The following is a 15,361-nucleotide window of genomic DNA, read 5'->3' as shown; positions in this document are numbered from 1 at the left end:
ACTGATAGAAACTATGAAGCACAGGTACTTTTTGCCAGCTCACATCCTGCATCAGAGACTAAACAGGACTCAGAAGAGGCTTAAAGTCATCCCACTGGATGCAGGTGATAAAATCATGCATTTATTTTCAAAGCAGTCACTGGTAATAATATTTTTATATAACATTTCTCTGCTTGCCTGAGAGAACTTACCTGGAAAGTGGGAGAGCTGGGGCTGGTGAGGAATGCCCAGGCTGCCATTGGGACACTGCTGAGGCTGTCCTACTGTGAAAAAAAGCAGCTGAAGATTTGGAGATGAGGAATGCATGGGAACAGGCTTAATAGTTCAGGCCCTGCAATCCACTGGTGAGAACACTTAGCAAGGAATGGGGAGTGCAGTTTCAGTCCTGAGTATCTGTGCACATCTGTCATTTGATGCCACACTGAATGCACAATGGTTATTAAATCTATCACAATTAGGATCTATTGCTCCAGCTTGTCCATGGTTTTCCTGTTATTTTATTTTCTGTTTCATGGGACAGCATTGTGTCTGTGGTGCCATGCTTAAGAAGATGCTGTGGATGTGTGCTGGTGTTCACTGAGCATGCCTGTGAGCATGTGTCCCCCGGGAACGTAAGCGGCAGGAGCCTCGTTTGTAAATCTCTGAAGGGTGGTAGGCACTGAGAAGCACAGCTTAGACAAGACAGATTCCAGGCATGCACAGAACTACAATAATAGGCTGGCAAGTATAAAAATAAGATGGTTTCCACAGTGGTTGTGATTTTTTGGGATTTTGATATAAATTCAGTCTAAATTTTATGGTAGTCTGTTCAGTTCACAAAGCCTCAGAAGTGTTCAGAGCCAATTTTCTGACTGTCCTTGCACTTACATTTTTTTACCAACATTTGTATTTCCTTTTCTTTGTTCCCTTATGCAGTTTCTCGTGTGGGTGTGAGAACTATGTGATGTGTTCCCCTGCCATATGGAGCAAAAGTCTTGAAATTATCTGTCTTCTGTATTAAATCTCAGTGGGAAAAACACCATTTGCTGTGTTTTCTGACTTCTTCAGAGACAGTGTTGCTTCTAATCAGTTTTATAACAACATCAGTTTTGTAGTGGGGGGCTTACAATTTACCTCAGAGATAACAGGAAACAAAGTCTGCAGGAATCTCATTCGTGTGACTGTTTTGCTCTGATTGTGCCTGGATGTGGCGAGAGTGCTCAGTCAAGCCAGTGTCAGAGCTGCAGCCAGTCCCTCAAACAGCCCTGAAAGGAGCATTGCACCAAGAAAAGCAGCTGGATGCGCTGCTTTGACGCCGAGTGGGTGGTGACTCCAGAGACACAATGCTGCAGAGAAGTGGTGGCCTTGTGGCTGTCTCATTGGTGTCCAGTTCCAAGACATCTGTTAATTTAACATTGGCTGTGAGAGCTGTCGGAGCAAATGGCTTGGAAATGAGGCAAGGTGCCATAGGGGGAAAAACCTGATGCCATATAACACCGCTCATTTAAAAAAAAAAAAAAAAAAAAGAAAGAATAAAATTCTTAAACCTTTTCCAGCCCCTCTCCCTACAAGATGCCCTGTCATTGTCAGTGTCTCCCATGCACAGGGTGATTAATCGCCACTTTAGGCCGGCAGTTTTTAGCTCATAAATACTTGGGTGTGTCAAACTGTAATGGATCCCTTAGGAATGACGATACTGTTTGGACAGTGGCTGAAAACATCCCTCTGAATTCCCATCCCTTCAGCATAGAAAATGGATTTTAATGGTCACAAACAGATGGTGCCCATGAAAGGGAGAAAAAACCCCAGATTATAGTTTATTTCAGACAGGGTAGAGAAAATAACCGGCTATATTTAATGCTTTATTTTATGAGAAACAATAATTTAGCTTCAAGCAGTTGTGGTACAATTAAAAAAAAAAAAATCCTCGATATTATTATTAGCAATAAGTGGATCTCAAAAGACACAGCAGTTCTGCTTAAACTAAATGGGAGAATATAAAGTCCAAAAGTGGGGTTATATTTTAGCTTGCTCTTTTTGTTTGCTTGTTTTGTTCAAATGAGAGAGATTTGATTTCCCCAATTCATCAGTCAGGGAGCAGAAACAGTTGAACTGAAGTGTCCTACAGCCTAGAAAAATGTCATTAGTACCTTAAGTTTTTGAGCTTTATCTAAGTCAGCTGGAAATCTAGTTATTTCCATTTATTGGAAAGTCAAGAAAAAAGTATTCAGGTTTGGTCACCCTGAAATAATTATTTCAAGCAGGATATTGGGCTGCAAAATCCTAGCAATTTTGGTTCAAGTGCTTGTTCAAGCCTCAAGAGAGCACATAAACAGCCATTAATGCATAGTTTATGTGTAATATTGTGATAAATACAAAGCCTCTTACTGACTGAGGCTCAGACACACAAGACTTACATTTCATTGTAGACACCTCTGTGAGTGTGTTTTATTAGAAAAAATCCATATAATGCCTTAGATATTTTTTTCCATTATCACCTCAAATCAGTACCAGCAAACCCACCCAGAGTCCATGGAGTCCTGGATTAAAGCCCATAACACACACCAGTTCTTTGCTGGTTGTGGCTACAGGTTTGCTGATCTTATCCTCTCATTATGATAATTGGAATCTTACATTCCTGCCCAGTTTCAAAAGGATTGAATACTGTCTTTCTCATTCTGCTTTACCCAAAAGTGTGCAAAAGGTGTTAGAGGGATAACAGATATCTGAGCATCTGTAGACCTTTTTGGGAAGAACCCCTTTCTTCTGCACTGGCATCTCTTACAGAGTGGCAGAAAAAAATTGCATCTCTCTTTCCACTCTGTTTTTCACTGACCAGTGTTGAACGTTATGAAACAAAATATCTGTGTGGGGGTTTTAAACTATGACATGCATTCCTAGCATCCAATGTCTAAAGTTTTTTATAGTTCCTGCCTGGTGTGCATCTCTGGAGTCAAAAGGAAGGTAAAATGTGTTTGATACCAGACAAAGCTTTCAGCAAACAACCTTCAGGGCCTGAATTCAAAGGACATCTGAGATGGGACCTTGCACAACCAGACTAGCAGGAGTGGGTTTGCTGCCCTGATGCATTTCTGCAGAGCAGTGCCCTGCAATGCTGAGTAGGAGGGTTCAGCACTGCCCTGTCACGGCTTGGCTGAGCAGTGATTAACTTTTCATTCCTGAATGTGTCATCTGTGAGATTTGAAGTCCATTTCCTTGATATAAGAGGGCAGCTAGGGGAAAGTTGTGATTAAACTGCTGTAGTGATTGATGTAGTCAGTTGCTGTGATCCTGGCCCATGGCCAGCAGCACTGGGAAGCTGCAGTGGGCAGCCTGGAAGAACGGGAAGCACAGGGATATGGAGCAAACAGGTAACGGGCAAATAAATTGAATAGGATATGTGAAAATGCAAGAAAAAAAATATCATTCTGAAGACAGTGTTCTTTGCCATGAACTTGTGCATGAGTCCTCTTGTAATATGGATAATGGCACAATGAGGGAAATTAACCTTCAGAGTTAAAAACAAAACCTGTGAAATATTTTTCGTGACGTGACCAAGAGACTTTGTGCTTTTTAAGAGAATGCAAAGATGTAGCCTCCAGCTGCCTCTTCAGGGAGAGATGAGAAGCAACTGGGACCACAGCTGTGTTCAGTTAGTACCAGAGAATCTTGATTTCTTTACAGGCCTTTTTGTGAGGCTTGCAATAGACAAAGACCCAATATTCGTCTCTCTGGCCCTGAACCAAGCGTGTTATAGTTGATTCTCCATCTTACTAACCTCCTCTGAGCTCCACTGGAAGCCAGTTACTGACATTTGCACTGCATGGAATGTGAGTATTAGTGTGTTAAATCAACACTAGCATACAGTGTTGTCAGCTCCTGTTTTTATGAAGAAATAATCACAATTTTTCTTGAAGTCTGGGCTTCTGGGTCTGTATGAGTATCTCAAAATTCCCTAGAGAAGGAAAGAAAAAGAGAGAAAGAGAAAGATAGAAAGAGAGAAAAAAAAAAAAAATAAAAGAGAGAAAGAAAGAAAGAGATAAGTTGAAAATATGAACCAAATGTAAAAATCAAGTCTGAACAATAGAAAATGGAATATGCTTTTTAATGCTTGTGATTTTTGTGGCATGGCCAATCACTTTTCAGTGCTTAGGCTTGGCGAAATTCGAAAAACTACAGAGAACTGTGGACAACATTTCTTGCAGATCTTTCTAAGGAAAGAGAAGTGAGGAACAAAGGGGACATGAGAAGGTCTTTGTCTTTTTCTCCGTGGGGTGAGTATGCCTGTTATTGTGTGGAACAGAAGGCAGCAGTGTATGCCTGGTGGCCCTCAGAGCTTCAGGCCATTTGGGTGATTATTGGATAGCCGTGGCTGGAGCCTGGGAGAACAGTACGTGTTATTACAGGGTAATAACTGTGGGGCTGGTGTGTGGGGTCTGGGCAGCTGGCCCTTCCAGGATGCATGGACACAACTGACTCATTTCACTGGATGCCCTTCTGATGGTAATAACTTCTAGTTCCAGCTAGCTGCAAACGGATGGGAACCAGTGACCTGGAGGTGAAAGGTGCTGTATCCCATTCCAGTGCCTTGAGTCACTGGTGCTCTCATCACAATGAGCTTTCTGTGCCATGTGCAAGGATGCTCTTGCTTTGCTGCTTGCCAGATCTGCCTCTGAGCTGGGGTTAAAACAAATGCACTGCTTTCCACAAACTCTTCTCCTATGGCCCTTTGTTTGTTTTAAAGGACACAGAATTTGTAGACTATGACTGTATTGCTAATTAAAAATATCACCTTTTGCTTTGTCTTCTCTCACCTTGAAGAGTCAGATCTTTGCTTAGGGCTGGAGACTGTACAAGCCATAGCAGTGTGTGTGTTGTGGGCTACCAGATGTGAGAATACAAGCTGCGAGTTCAGTGCAAATTATTCCTGTTTTACATTTTGTCCCATTTTTACAGCAGTCTGGCCCTGTAGCTCCTGAAAGCTAGTAGCATTTCAGCCAAGGAAGCTTCTTCCATACAAGTAGAACAGCTGCTGTTTTTAGCATGTTGGCCTGGCCTGTAAGGTTTGCATCTCTGTAGTGTCCCTGAGACTACAGAGTTTAATGCCTGCATCTAAATAGCAGCAGGGGAAGCTTGTCTATCTAACTGACACTTGTCTAGACAGGTCAATGGCCATAGTGTGCTGATGCCTGAGGTGTTTACATGCCTATGGAAATGTACCTCATTATTTCTTCAAGTGCCATTCAGCTCTGCTGTCACACAGCTCCCCACCTTATCTAGCATAGCACACGCTAGATAGACACTGTGTGCTGTGTCAAGGTAGGATAGACTTATTGTGAGAAATTACAGCGCACGAGCCACATTCGGGAAACTGTGTGAACTAAAACTCTTTCCATCACCGTTCAAAAAACAGGGAAAACCTGTTAATTAAGGTAAGAAGAATCAGGGGGATCTGAATGAAACTGCCCCTATTGTGCTTCACTTTTTTCTATTCTTGGGTTGGTTCATGTTTGCCCAAAGTACAGCACTAAAGCACAAATCCTCGTATGTGTGTTTGCTCTGACTGGCTAAAACAATGCCTTGATACTATTTATTTTTGTGAAATGAATGTAGACCTCTGTAGGAGCCTTGTGCCTCAGTGTTTTGCAGTAAAGGTCAGGAGTCTATTCATGAGACTTCCAAAGTGTTATTGTTAAAACATCTCTTTGCTATGTCACTGTTTTCCCTTTCCTCTCCTCATTCAAAATAACACATTGTAATTAGTGACTTATAAGGCTCTCCCTCTAAGCACAGCATATCCAGCTTTCCTTCATTTTTTTCTTCCCAAGCTTCCTTCCTTTTTAAACAAAGAATTGTTTTAGTCATTTGGGACTGAAATATTCCTAGCCTTGCTATCATGAAAAAAAAAAAAATCACTCTCTTTTATGGAGTGATTTATAAGCACTAAATTTTTATTGCTGTTGTGATCTGCAGCATCATGATTTGCTAAAACAGAAAAGTTTTGTTCTAATATGGACATTGTGGCAATATTCACTTTAACCTTTCTATGGCTAATGTGGACAAAACTTTAAGCTTTTAATAATTAGTCACTTTATGAACCCTTTTAAGTAGTACTTCAGCAAGAAGGAAGGGAGGAAGGCATGCTATTGTAATTCAGTAATGTACTGTACAACTAATCCTTGTACTTGTAATTGTATATTGCCATTTTCATTATATATCTTGATTTCAGGCAACTTTAACTTGTCTGCTTTTTTTTTTCCCAATCAATGACCTTTAAAGTAAAAATATTTGCATGAGATCATCTAAAATAGCATTTTCAGTTATTTGGACTCTAATTTATTACTTAGACAGTCTTTACACCGAGCGTGGGGTTGTGTCTCTTTGTCCTATGATAAAGTCATCGCCTCTTTTCTGAACACACTGAGCATGCTGAACCCAAAATTTCTCTACTTCATGCCAGAAATGAATCAGTTCATAAAATAAAATATTTTCCTCTTGGGAGAGCATTTATTTGCCTATAACCATGTTACCTCTCAGTCTCCATTTTGGTGACTTGAGCAGAGAGAGCTCTGTAGGTGTCTTGGTGAGGCTGAGGAATAATTTCTGTGCCTTTTATAGCACTCTCATGAAATTACTGAATGGTTTCTGAAGGAAACGCAACTTACATGATGGCAGTGTCTGTCTCACACCTTCCCACTCTTCCCCTCATACCTTACTAAATCCTTGGCCGCTTTAAGTCCAAGCTGTCAGAGGGGCCACAGTCTCAGAGTCATTGCAGTCTGTGTATTTAGAGTTCTATGAATATAGTGGCACTGTGAGGAGGTGATACACATCTGTGCTGCTGAGGAAGGAAAAGCAGCCTGAGCTCAGCCAGCTGGCTAGCCTGTGCCCATAGGCTGCTGAGCCAGCCCTGCCTAAGCAGGGCCATAGTGAGAAGACAGCAGCAAACACCTTAGGGACAGAAATTCCTACTGTATAAGTAGAAGAGAAGGAAAGAAACAAATAATGCAATTTCATAGGAAACCAAGTTTCCTAAATGGTTTCATGGGCTGCAGAACTAATCATGAACCTCAGGTATCACTACTAGATGGAGTGCTCCCCACCCAGAAGTGACCTTCCTGTAAAGCATTTAGGTGTTACAAATTTAAAGATACCAGCTGTGTCAATCATTATTTTCATCTTGAGATTATATTTTCTCTTTTGGATTTTTTTTTAACATCTCTATGCCTATGAATTTGGACTTTGTTGATACTAGCAAACATATGATATGATTATTTGGCCAGAAATGTGTATTATTTGGCCAGAAATTCTGCATCATACAACACTCTACAGTGCCTTGAATAGAAGCCACTCATGGTGAGACATTCAAGACATTTCTCTGTCATGCTATGTATCTGCCATAACAACAGAATAAAATACTCCAAGCAGGTTTGACAGTCAGCCACCTCTGGTAACTAATGTATTTTGTGGTGACTTTCATTATCCCTACCATGTTATGAATTATTGTCCTGCCTGTTGCCTTAAGCAATTAATACCACAAATTCTGATACCCCCTGCCCCATCCTAGTGACAATCCACCAATCCCATCTGTAAAGCTATGGACTCAGGAGATAGGCTATCATCTCTTGGAGGAAACAGTTATGGGACTATGTGTGTCAGCTGGAAGATGAAGGGCTCTGTGTACCTTGAAAGAGGTGAGTTTCAATTCTCGCACTCTTGTCGTGTCAGTGATTTTGGGATGAATGGCCACCCGAGGTAAAGATGATTTGCATAGAAGCATTAATGATGGTACAGTTCAGTGTGTAGAGGTCAGAGCATGTGACTGGTGATCAGCATTCAGGGAGTTCATGGGATAGCCATGCACCTGGGAATGGATTAAAAAGTAAGAATATAAAAATTGCTTGCTTGTAATTTTAGACAACTTACAGGAACCTATATATATTTCCTTTGTGTTTGCATCTTTCGAAGAAAAGTCCTTTTACCAGCCTTGTGATGATATGAAGCTATACTTTTACTTGCAGAGGCTTTGGCTGGTTCAAAGATCACATTCATTTTTCAGTCATGACAGGAAATGCACACTTGATATCGTGCAAAAAGAAGACGAGCGCATTTCCTGCAACAGCAAAAGGGTTTTGGCAGGTTTTGTCTAACATCATATTGCACATGTGTATATTTTATATATAAACATCATACAAATAAAAATATAATATATAAAATGGATTTAGAACATATAATACCATGATAATGTAACACTATATACTTTATGTAGTATATATGTATATTATAGCATCGGGTTCCTTGCTGCAGTGGCATTTTCATTTGGCATTTTTGATAGTTCTGAATTTGCATGCATCTGAATGGCTAATAGAATGGTTGTAAGAAGGTAGCCAGAGTTGGCATATTATGTGCAGTAAGCTAAAACTGTGAAAGGTACAGTGGTATAATATAGTGGGGAGGTGTTATTATGAGCAGAGATAAGGGAAACTAGGCTCAAATGGATGCATTTATTTGTTCTTTGTAGTGGTTCCTAAGCTGTGAGAAATTTTCATCGTTCTGTCTCCTGTGGATATTGCAGGGCACGGGGGAGGGTATCTGAGCTGGCCACAATATGTGTATAACTGTTTCAGGGAGAGCTGCTTGCAGTGGCCTAAAGGAGGGCCAGGGAGTGAGTTGAGGGTTTGGTGGTGTGGACAAACAGAAACCCTATTCTGGGCTCATTCTCTTGTGTTTTTGTGATGCCGTGCTCCAAAGGGGCGTAGGCAAGGAAACTTGGATCCCCATTCACATTTGTCCTCAAAAGTTTACTAGATGATAAATGTGGTACACATCTATTAACTACTGGTCTGTTATTGTCACTGAATTTTAGAGTCCAAGGCTTGAATTTGTTGCATTTCATCTTCCAAGTACTTCTCATTAGGCATTATTTTTGTTCAAGCCCTTCCTCACTGCAAATGTATGTAGGCTGTAATCAAGTAATTTCTTAACCTCTTGAATAAACATAAATAGATTAGGTTTTTGAGTCTCCATCAAACAGCTGTATTTTCCTGCTTTAGCCATCCATCCCTAAGCTATTTGCAGATTTTCAGCCTCCTCTTTTGAAGCTGGATCTCCCTCCCCAAAGGACACTGTGTTCTAGCAGTGAGCTTATGGGTGCCATATGAAGATTAAGTGCCATCCCTTTGCCACTCAGTATTATTTCCCTGTTTCTTCACCCAAAAATCTTTTAAGCTTTCAAATATGAGGTGTTCTGCCTAATTAACTGTCTTGTACAGCACCAAGGCAGTTCCCCATTGTGAAGAGTTGGTCTCCATTTTTTCTTCTCAGTTGCCCAAGCTTCTCTTTTGAAAACACATTTTGCTTGACTGGGCGTGACGTATATCAGGGCTTAAAATACTTAATGGTATTCTTTAAAAATCCTTTACAGGCAAGACAAATTGCTCTGACTGCTCTTCTAACCTTTGTGATACCTACATATTTTATCAGCAATTCTGGACTTATTTCTAGATGATTAATGAAAATTATGATTCTGCACCTTCCCCATTGTTTTTAAAGATCTGTGAATCAGCCAGTCCTTGTTTAACCTAAAATATCCTCCAGTGACTGCTAGAAGATTGCATTATTTCTACTGTTGTTATAGAATGGCGCAAGTTGAATATGAAATCACATGCTAAACAGTTACCTAAGAGTATGAAGTCTTCTTACTTGGTTTTTATTTATTGTGCTGTTTTTTGGTGGGGTTTTTTTTGTTGTTGTTTGTTTGGGGTTTGTGTGGGTTGTTTTTTTTTTTTTTTTTTTTTTTTAATTCACTGGAGAATAAACCCACTTTCCATTTCTCCAAGTTCTTCTGAAATGCTTGTTTGGCAGTTGTTGAGAAGACAGAAGAAGAAGGCCCAGATGGAGAACTGCCCCATGTAGTACTTCCTCTGGCTTGCATTTTCTTTGCTCTTGCTTCACACTGCAGGCTAGGTACAGTACATATCAAGATGCTGGGAGATAGCTACATGGTTTTGGAGGGTTCCCAGTCATAAAGAACTTGATGCAAGACAAAGTTGTCATTCTGAATGCTTAAAAGAGAGCTCTTCAAGACTTGCGTATGTAAATACAAGGAAGCCTATACAAGAAGGATTAAAAATGCTTGTCAGTTTCAAATGGAGGGAGCTTGATTTCACTCCATGTTCTCTGGAAAGGCCATTTCTACTAAGAGAGCTTCACATACTCCTCACTGCTTTGTTGCTTCTTTGTAGTTGGATGTGTATTAAGAGAAAGATATATATAGAGAGATATATAGATATATTACTAGTATCTATAAATATATGTGTTTCCACTCTTTTGTTTCCACAGACAACAGAGCCATGAGCCATGAACAACACCTAGCAGTAAAATGCCTACAACTTGTTATGCAGTCAGTTTACAACTTCAGTTCCTTTTTCTTAAGAAATACAGATTCCTTTAAAAGTAGTTAGTTAGCATTAACCTCTAGTCTCTTTCTTCCTCTCTGAGTCAGCAGAATTGCTGCTGTTCATTTGGAGCCAATGGATCCCAATGAGACTCTTCTGTGGGAAGCACATTGCACACCACGGTATTGAATCACACTCATTTTCCTAAATATGAATCTACCAAGGCTTTTATTATCACAATACATTTTTTCTTACTGTCATGGCTTTCCATCTGGTCTCCAAGAGGGAACAAAAGAGATAAAGTAAGCATTTTTTTCCTCAGATTTTTTTTCAACTTAATATAATTTCTATTATAGTAGCAAAACAGGAGGGCAACATACTGCAGAAGAGAAATCTGCCTGAAAGAGAAGGCACATGCACAATTCGCGGAGTTTCTCTGCTGGTGTAATGACTGATAGACATGATCAGAACAGATTTCACAAGGCAGACTGCTCTTAACGCTATCTGTAAGTAATAATGCTGCTCCCAGTGCTGTAGAGTAAGAGTGATTGTCCTGTCTGCCTTTGATAGCAGACAGATAGCTGGGAAGCTTGTAATTGTCTCCTGGGTTGTTAAGTGCCTAAAGAGTCTGGGATTCAGATTTAAGTCAAAGGAAGAAGATACCTTTGAAGGGATTTTGAATAGCGAGATACCTGCCTGCAATTGAAGTGTCTTGCCTCAGCCTACCTGAGTACAGGGGCCAAAATAGAGGTTTCTGCTATAAAAACCTGTAAGGGGTTCAGAAAAACAATTGTAGTGTGGAGAAGGGCGCCCACATCTTCCATAAAAAAGATTTTCCCAACACACGCATGCAGACAGGAGCTAGAAGGGCTGTGCCATGGGCTGCTTGTTTGAGTATACCAATGGGCTCCTGGATGGGTGTGCGCAGTTTTCTCAGGAGCGTGCTGACTGACATCCACAGGTCAGTTCTGGAGTGCAGGATAGCAAAGGGCACCCTTGTGATTGTGTACCCACTTAAGGGTCGATGTACACTTCATTTGTAAACAGCATAAACAGCTATTCTCTCTCAGTTTTGTGGGGTGGAATATGTGACCTGATGGCTGTTTGGTAGGAAAAGCATTTGTGGCTGGAGCTGGGTCTGTTCTTTTGCCCTGATGAAGACAGATAATGTCATTGGCAATTTGTCTATAAGAAGAGCTGTTACAGCAATTAGCTTCTAACTTGCATTTCATATTTTCTACCCATTATCTATGATAAATGAAGAATGCTTAGGATCAGAAGTGCCTCCTGAAATGGAGGGGCTTAACCGCGACACCTGCGCATGCAGACACAAATTGAAATCACTGATACAGTGTTTGCTTCAGTATCACCACAGTTCTACCAGATGCCAAATTGCTGCACTGCAGCACCATGTCTGGTCACGTTCCAGTGATCACAACATTCATGACCTACGTGTGAGCTCAGACAAGCGGAGGAAATTCACACTCCTCCTCCACTGCTTTGCCTGCTTTCCTTTGCGTGACAAGGTGAAATGTGTGCCACTGGACTGGAATAAAATAGAGTCTCTTGCAACTTCCGTGACATGATGAGGATGGCATGGTGTAAGGAAACAACTTTCTGAGTTGGTCAGAGGTCTAGGAGCCTTAAAAAACATTGCTCAGCTTGTGCTTAAAACATCTGAAAAACAGTCATAACCCCCATCACCACTCCAAATCTTTCTCTGATTTAACTGCTTGGAATTCTACTTGGCAATGATAAAGAACGGCATTTGAGAAAGGTCAGAAGAAACATTTTCAAGTTCAGTCTTCTGGAATGGACATGTATTTAGATTGCTCGGTGATGGCATGTTGATCACTACTGTGGCTTCAGAGCTCTGCTTTTCTGGTGAGGAGGATGACTGTAGATAGTAGGCTCAAACCTGTCTTCCCTTTGCCCTGATGTTATGGTACGGCCACAAAACAAAGTTCCCTCATGGTTGGGTTGGTGTATCCTGTGGGCTGCTCCGACAGCGATCCCCTGCCAATGGTTCCCCCAATGGTTCCCCCTGGATCCCCTGACTCCATGAAGGATGGGACTGTGCTGGGGTGACAGTGGGTGCAGAGCAACTTGGTGATATTTGCAGTGGCTGACCCTACTCCCTCCCCTGGGACTGAGCTGGCCAGCACCCCCTGTGCTGGTGTGGAAGCTGTGCAGTGGCACACTGGACAGCCAGCTCCTTTTGAGCACCACTTCTTCTGCCTGTGGCTGAAGGACCTCTGTAGATTAAAGGGTGTTCCTCCTCTTCTTTAAAAAGCAATGAAAATAAGAAAACAAATTCAACCTGTTTGTTCTTCAGATGGCACAAACTCATTTTAAATAGTTCATCTCTATCCAGCTTGTTGAATCTCAGCCTTCAATGTACAAAAAATAAATCCCACTTTCCTAGCAGAGGCCTGAGGATCAAGGCTTCTGCATGTCAGAACCTCTTCTGAAGAAAGGGAAATGCACTTGAGCTACTGCAGTTATTATTTGGCTGCCACAGTAACTGGTTGCAGACAAATCTGTGGAAAATTCACTGTTTTGTATTTGCTCTTTTTAGTGTGAGTACTGCAACACTGGAGCCAGAGAATGGAGAATGGAGCAGCTGAGGTGCAGAACTACAACCTGAGATAATTCACCCAGTGTTTTAAGCCCCCTTCATCATCACTAATAGAATTCCTGCTAAACTCAATTACTCCCGCTCAAAGATGAATTAACTTCCCTTTGTCACAGTAAGTTTTTTGCTCTATCTCTATACAAACTAAAGGGAAATGACTTTACCTAGTAAAATACTTCCCTGCCTCCAGAGCTTCCCTATTGATCATAGCTAGGTACTCTAGTACACATGTCAAGCCACCAGGCCAACATTTTCAAATACAATACCTCTGGGTTTTGAATTAAATATCTGTTGTCATTGGCCATCTAGGTATTAAATGCCTTTTTAAAAAACTTTAACTCTGTGAACTAAAGGGAATAAAGGCTGTTACATGCTGTGGGTGCATATTGTGTCTCAGACTCCTTGTCTTCCACCAAGTAGAAAACTGCCTCATTGATGTGGATGGTTTTATGTGAAGAACATTCTGTAGAAATTTGAGTCCAAATTAAAACACTGGCTTAATCACTGAAGGAGAGATACCTGGTAGCAAAGAAATAAGCTCTTCTTAGATAAGGATCCATATTTGAGCTGTAGGACAGGGCTCAAAAAGCCAAAAAATGGTGCCACTTTGTACACATGGCTGCTTTGCACATGCAGCTCTCTTTGTCCACCAGAGCGATCCTGTCAGCAAATCCACAGTTATACACGTCTTGGCAGGAAAGCTTAATATATGCAAGGGAACAGCATGGAGAAGAAATCTTATTTCTTGCAACATACTTGAACTGGCAAGTTCTGATGCACGTTATTCTCCTCACCTGCTCAGAACACAGACCAAATGTAAATTATGTCTTACCGGATCAAATATTATCTTCTTACTCCTTTACTTCTTCTTTGTTGGTAATAAACAAAAGGACCTTAAAAATGACCAAATTTACTCATATTGAAGAGTAATCAAAGTCATTGTTTAGGCTTTGGTTACCCTTTCCTGAAAGCTATAGATGACTTTGTGGTACGTATCTGAGAGCAAGGAGACTGTCTTACGTTTATAATCACCAAGGAGTGGACAGTACAAAGAAACACGTTTAGAGCAATCTCATAGCTCTGTTTTTTAACTAAGAATTTCAATATGAAAACAAAGATCAAAAATATGTCTCCTCCCCTTATTACATCTATCTCATTAAAACATTTTTTCCTGTTCCATGCAGGTAGGGTTTAACCTTGAGATATTTTCTGTAAGAGACATGGGAGAGGACTGGAGAAAATGGAACAAGACTCGTGATTAGCCTCTTATCTGAAAACGTTTGTATATCAAGGCTTAAAATGCTCAATGGTATTCTTTAAAAATCCTTTACATTTACTCCTATAGATAGGAAGTGGAATAAATGCATTATACCAACAATACCACTAGAATAAGCCAAACCAGGACACTGAAAGGTTAAGTATATAATATGAGAAAATTAACTGTACGTATGTTTGTTGCTGCACAGTTCAAGGAATTCTGACAAATGGAACATAGTCAGTCCAGCAAGAAATACCAAGGCAAGCCAGGAATGTGTTGTCAGGGAGCAATGACATCAGCCTGCAGCCCTTGCCAGCCTCCCTCCGTCAGGTCCACAGTTCCAGATCACTGCTCTGCAAAGGGTCACCACTCCCTTCCCGTAAAATCACTGCACAAAGGACCAAATCTAAAAGTGGTTGGCTGGGTTTTTTCCATTTTATGAGAATGTACTATGACTACCAGACATCTAATATGCAGTGAACTCATATATATGAACAAAATATTCAGCCTTTCAGATGGATTCCTTTCTTCTTGCCCTACTGTGGTACTCACTTCAATTTTGCTTGTTTTCCTTAGAGCTTGTTAAAACTATGAGGGCTCACATTTTGACAATTAGTTTATCCCCACTGCAGTGAGGTTTGTTACCCCATGCTTTTTATCTGCATTCACTCTCATAGCTGTTTCACTAGGTTGGTTTTGAGACTGTATAATTCTAAATTACTTAGAAAAGAATCTGTCATTGTGGGAGATCAAGGGGATGAGGAAGCCTGTGGCTAACTAATGGTTTTTGCTTTCTTGGATTGTTCAATTCATAAATGGTAGAAAATGTTCTTAATTCGATGACTGATATCAGAAAGTAAGTTTAAAGATCTCTGACTGATTTCAGAAAGTAAGTTTAAAATGTTAGAAAATACTGCGTGGGAAGTGGAATTTAATCTTCCCAAAGGAGACACTGGTCTTCAGTTTTCAGGTATTATTTCAAATGTACCTAAAAATCATCAATGGTTAAACAGAGCTGCTTCCAGTAATGTTTTGATGGCTTACAAAGGTCAAACTAAAGGTTAGTTTAACTATTTTAAGTTGTGTAACCTT

General features: G+C 40.6%; 1 long non-coding RNA gene across 1 annotated transcript; it reads left to right on the top strand.

Annotated features, from left to right (window-relative positions):
* Positions 1-3,695: 3,695 nt before the first annotated feature.
* On the top strand, positions 3,696-14,838 carry LOC120749263 (uncharacterized). The gene is made up of 4 exons (XR_005699597.1): positions 3,696-3,809; positions 4,185-4,253; positions 12,955-13,126; positions 14,196-14,838. It is a non-coding gene; the product is annotated as an uncharacterized LOC120749263 (long non-coding RNA).
* The last annotated feature ends 523 nt before the right edge of the window (positions 14,839-15,361 follow it).

Source organism: Hirundo rustica, chromosome 2 (assembly GCF_015227805.2).
Source record: "Hirundo rustica isolate bHirRus1 chromosome 2, bHirRus1.pri.v3, whole genome shotgun sequence".
Lineage (NCBI taxonomy): Eukaryota > Metazoa > Chordata > Aves > Passeriformes > Hirundinidae > Hirundo > Hirundo rustica.
Note: the sequence above shows the minus strand (reverse complement) of the source record. Positions and strands in the feature narration are given on the sequence as shown.